At 32.7% G+C, this 5475-nt stretch overlaps 1 non-coding gene across 1 annotated transcript; it reads left to right on the forward strand.

Annotated features, from left to right (window-relative positions):
• The first annotated feature begins 4804 nt into the window (after positions 1-4804).
• TRNAW-CCA (transfer RNA tryptophan (anticodon CCA)) lies at positions 4805-4876 on the forward strand. Its single transcript has one exon. It is a non-coding gene; the product is annotated as a tRNA-Trp (tRNA).
• Positions 4877-5475: the final 599 nt, after the last annotated feature.

Consider the following 5475-nt stretch of genomic DNA (forward strand, 5'->3'; position numbering starts at 1 on the left):
TTATTTCGGCGGTTTGGACGAATGAAATTTGAACATTTGTTCCATCGTTCGGACGATTGAAATTCGAACATTTGTTCCATCGTTCGGACGATTGAAATTCGAACATTTGTTCCATCGTTCGGACGATTGAAATTCGAACATTTGTTCCATCGTTCGGACGATTGAAATTCGAACATTTGTTACATCGTTCGGACGATTGAAATTCGAACATTTGTTCCATCGTTCGGACGATTGAAATTCGAACAAATGTACAAATTCGAACAACCCCGCCTAGATGGGTACTGATCTCGTAAGAGTCATATTATTTACTTCTGGTTATATTTACGCTTTAAACCTTTACTAAAAAAGGTAGTCATTGTTTTGATATCCCCAGAAACGTCCTAAGACCCCGCGAATAGACTGAATTAATCTGAGTGCGTCATCTTTGTATAAGCATTACTGGGTTGGTGTGTGTGAAAGACCGCCTTAAGGTGCTGAAAAGGAGTGTATAAAAAATAAATTGTCTACATCTTATCGGAGGCGACCAGCTGGTTTTTTAGGGGAACGACCACCTCACTTCCCAGCCTCCGCCGACGAAAAAAATAAACGTTTTCCATTGTCTACGACCCCTTTTCTCTTAGACGGGGGTCGGGGCTAATGCACCCCGTTTTTCTAATGGGATCGTTTTGTTGCCAGGCGGGATGGATATATTAATTTTAGGTCTTTTCAGTACCCCACTTCCGATTTAAATTACTGTTTAATTAATTTTCTTTCAACGCTCTTACAGAATATAAGTAAGAATAATTAAACCGGCCGCCAAAACTCGGGGGTGCTCAAATTGTTTTGGGAGTCGCCAATGCCTTGATAATAATAATCGTAACTTTTAGCTCCCGATCCTGAAATTAGGTAATATACCGAAATTGTCTTCAATTTTCTATTTTTTAAATAATGAATTTCGACTTCGTTGAAAACAGAATATTTTATTAAAAATTAGTGTTGTATGTCGGAAAATTTCCCGCTCTGAAAAATTTCCGGAAAATTACCGAGGCCTTTTTTCGGAACATTTCAGTATTTTTCCGAAAAAAATAAAAAAAGGTTTCATTCCATAATTAGTCTAATATATTATTTGCAAATTTAAATAAAGCGGAATTTTTGCCTCATTTTTTCGAATCTGAAAGTAAAACTAAACATCTAGACTAGTTTAAACTGATTATCAATGTAACACTATTAATGTTTTGTGGTATGTTTACATTTCATATCGATAAAAAGTTAAAAACATTAAAAACTCTTAAAAAGTAATTTGTTTCAATTTTTTATTTTTCAGATTTTCGGGAAATTTTCTGGAAATTTTTCAGCAATTTATTTTTCCGGAAAATTAACAACACTATTAAAAATACAGGTATCTGATGTTATATGATATTAGTTGGTAGTTGAGCAATCGATTTTATTTTGGGTCAGTGGGATTGGTGATGCTCAAGTATATGGGCCTGTCGGGATGAAGAATTATACATCGTATTGATCAATTTCATTTTAATAGTTGACGTGACGAGATACGCTCAAAAACTTATTTGAAAAAGTGCTACACTTTGAACATAACCAAACGATAAAGACGGTTATTAATAAATTTAAAAAAAAATATTTTAAAGAAGTAATTTAGTTTTTGATGCGAAAAAATGCTACACTTTGATCTTAGTCAACCAATGAAGAATCTAATTATTAAACTTTAAAAAAATATTTTTATACGAAGTAATTTATTTTTTGATACGAAAAATACTACAGTTGGATCTTAACCAAAAAAATAGATGGAACTTATTATTAAATTTTTAAAAAAAATGTTTTTTCGAAGAAATTTATTTTCTTGGTGCGAAAAATACTACCAGTATAGAAGCTTATTATTCCATTTCAAAATATGGTTTTTTACGAAGTAATTTTATGGGAAAATGCTACACTTTGATCATATCCAACCAATGAAGAAGCTCGTTGTTTAATTTTTTTTAAATAATTTGTTTACGAAGTAATTTAGTTTGTTGATTCGAAAAAATACTACACTTTTATCATACCCAACCGATGAAGAAACTAATTATTAAATTTAAAAAGTTATTTAAAAAATCATTCAATTTGACAAAAGATATTAAACCTTTATTTATTTATTTTCACCAAAAACTACATGTATCGAAGGAAGATATATCAATTGATGGATTAATAAAATTTGAAACATTTCGTTGAAATTTAGGGTAAGTTATCTCATCTAGTGCTCGGATTTCGATTAATTTTTATCCACGAATAAAATAAGCTCGCCGATATTTAAATAATATTTATTTAAATAACCAATAGTTGAATAAAAATTGTAAAATGTTTAAATAATCGAAAGTGAATAAGCCTATTATTTAAATAAAACAAACAATTATTTAAATAAATGCCACTTTTATTCAAATAAATGCTTGGTTGCGTAAAAAAACATAATTAAATAAGTTAAAATGATATTCTTTTTACCAATGTTTTTTTAAATAAATCGGAAAATTTGTGGATAATGAATAAACGATTCCGAGCACTAGCCTCATCCGAACAAAACGCAAAAACTACGTATGCATTGTTATCGCCAAATTTGTTTTTTTTTATCACAGTCCTATTGACTTTACTTTTTATTAACTTCAAAATGTTATTTTTGGCCTCAATTTCAACTCTGAGTAGTCAAAAAAACAGCGCATTATAGACCAGATTTTCTTTTCCTTAGAAATCATTGCCTCACCGGATAAATTACCTAGTAATCTATCATTTTAAGACAATTCAGGGGTTCCTTGTCTTAGTCGGCATCCCTCGATTTTGAATTTTTTTCTTCTATCTTATTTTTCAGGTTAGGACGGGGAAGTTTGGGGGTATTCTGGTAATGGCCTCCGAAATGCGTATCCCCAAAACCCCCTCTTTGTTTCGCTTTATATACTCACTCACATTCGCACGTATTACAACGAAATTCCTTTTTCCTACCCCGGAACTCGTTAGGGAGTATACAGGCATTTTTTGCACCGTTTCTCTGGAATTTAACTTCAAAGCAATCCGTCATCTTTTTAACACTGAAATTGCGTTTTTTATGGAAATCCCAGAATCTCTATAGAAGTTACTTTTCGGCTTAATGACTAATTTCTGAACGCCATTAGGGCCAAAATAGGCCTTAAAGGAACACAGTACTATTTGAATTTCTTGGGCTAGTATACATAATTTGATTGGTTGGATTTTAAAATATTTTTGGAATTTAATCCGTACGATTATACCTTTAAGTAAAAATAAAAACCATGCTTTTTAGCACAAAATTCAAGAAAATAGGTGAAATTGTAAAGTAAATTTGGTCTTAACCAACTTGTTAAAATGGAAAAACAAAATCACGTGACTACCATATCACAGCCAACTTCGACTAAATAATTATGCAATTCCTACTTTAGTAACGCTACATGTATGTGGTTGTTGTGATATTGTTGGGCATGTTTAGATAGGAACGGGCCAACTTGTTTTCGTGGCGTGAATAAATATAATAATAATCCAAAATTTGTAATTCTTATGATAAATAACAGTAACGTTTGAAGTTCAGTAATTTCCCGCGCTGATTCAGCTCGAATTTCTTAAATGATTATTGGTCCCTCTAATTTGATCATTTTGATTTGGTCCGGCGGCGGCGGCGGCGTTTGGCAAATTTTAACGGCGGCGTCAACTGTTTTCGACGGCGGCGTCGAATAAATTACTTGGCGTTGTGTCTACCTACTTCAAAAATTCTTTTTTTTTTAAATGTTCATAAAATATACATGTGAAAATAAAATATTAATAAAAAATAAAAAAAACTGTTTTTGCTTTCGAAAAGTATAGCCAAATTATGTTCGCTCACCTAGAAGTGGTTGTAGGTCGTGATTTTGTCAAATTCTTCTCCGATTTGAGAATGTTGTATATTTCAATAATAATAATAATAATATTAATAAAAAAAATAATTCAATTCAATTCAAATTCTTTTTATTTCCTGTAAGATTACATGTTTTACAACACTTTTAATAAAATTAAAGGGCTTTTATTATTTAAGACAGTGTATAAAAATAACACACATTTCCCAGAAAGTGTCCCGTCATACATATACGAAGTCAGAGAATAATAATAAAAAAACACAAAACAAAATATTTTAAGTTTAAAACCGGTAATTTTATATAATTTTTTAACTAATCTTTATAATTGAAAAGTTTAATTAAAATTTCAAAAAGCGAAACCATACAATATACCGTTTTTACGTTCAAGAACTTAATAATATTTGACACTATTTTTGTACATTTGAAATAAATTTGATTAAAATTTTTTTAAACAAAAAACAATCAAACAAACTCCCAAAATTGACTCTAGGCGAATTTTTATAAGACTAATCATATACAAAGAAATTTATAATAATTAATTACAATTTATAAATTCCTATAGACAGTATTCTCGTGACGTCATCATTGCTAGTGTAAGTTACTTATACGCGTAACTTGTAGGAGTGAATGCCTATTATACTCCTACAAGTTACCCTTAGGCCTACACGTTTTCAAGGAGCTACTTAACCTGTTTATTGAGTTGGCTACGGCGTTGGGTAAAATACCTATTTCCCAGTAATAGTTGCAAACCGTTGGAAAACGCGTACGGGAAACGTGTAGCCCCTAGTTCATTACGCGCATATTTATTCCGTACACGTTCCACTTACTAGTTTTCCAGCGCGCCTTTAATCCGTCTCATAAAAAGGATTTATTTTTGCATCTACTTCCTCGTTATCACCGAACTATCTCTTGAATTATCGCTTCAAAGCCAGATTTGCATCGACTCGGTGGCGCAATGGTAGCGCGTCTGACTCCAGATCAGAAGGCTGCGTGTTCGAATCACGTCCGGGTCAGAAATGTCGTTATTTTTTAAATCGACTGTTTTGACATTGTTTGTGCTTTTCTTCTTCGATATTTTCCATCGCACTAGCCTCCAAACTCGGTTCCGCGCGAATAATGTATAGATTTTTTCTTCGCCTTAACTCGGCGCACGTCCCTCCATCTATTGGAATTTTTTTTAAACTTGGGGCTAAAAATGAGCAGTTCGTATCTCCCACTTCTCTCCTGTGTGTGTGTCCTCGCATCGTTGGTTCCTCCTCCCTCCCAACGACGCCATTATCGATTTTACTATCATCTCTTTTCATATCGTTTAATACGTCCTCGATAGGGCTGTACTCGTCCCGAGCGCCTTTTCGTGTTGGAACCCCGACAAAAGAGCCGATATTATTTTAAAATGACGCTAAACAAGTTAAGCAAAGCTTGACCCCCAACGACCACTAAAGGAACAGTCGTTAGCCGCGTTGTACAACGTACTCTACAACAAGGTTTTGAATTATCCGTAGATTTAAGACAAATACGGCGTTTAACATTCTAAAATATTAATAATAATAATAATCAGCTAGGCTAATACCCAAGGCACCACCTTAGGCCCAAGTCATCTAACGACTTAATA

This window comes from Leiobunum rupestre, chromosome 9, assembly GCF_980474605.1.
Source record: "Leiobunum rupestre chromosome 9, qqLeiRupe1.1.hap1, whole genome shotgun sequence".
NCBI lineage: Eukaryota > Metazoa > Arthropoda > Arachnida > Opiliones > Sclerosomatidae > Leiobunum > Leiobunum rupestre.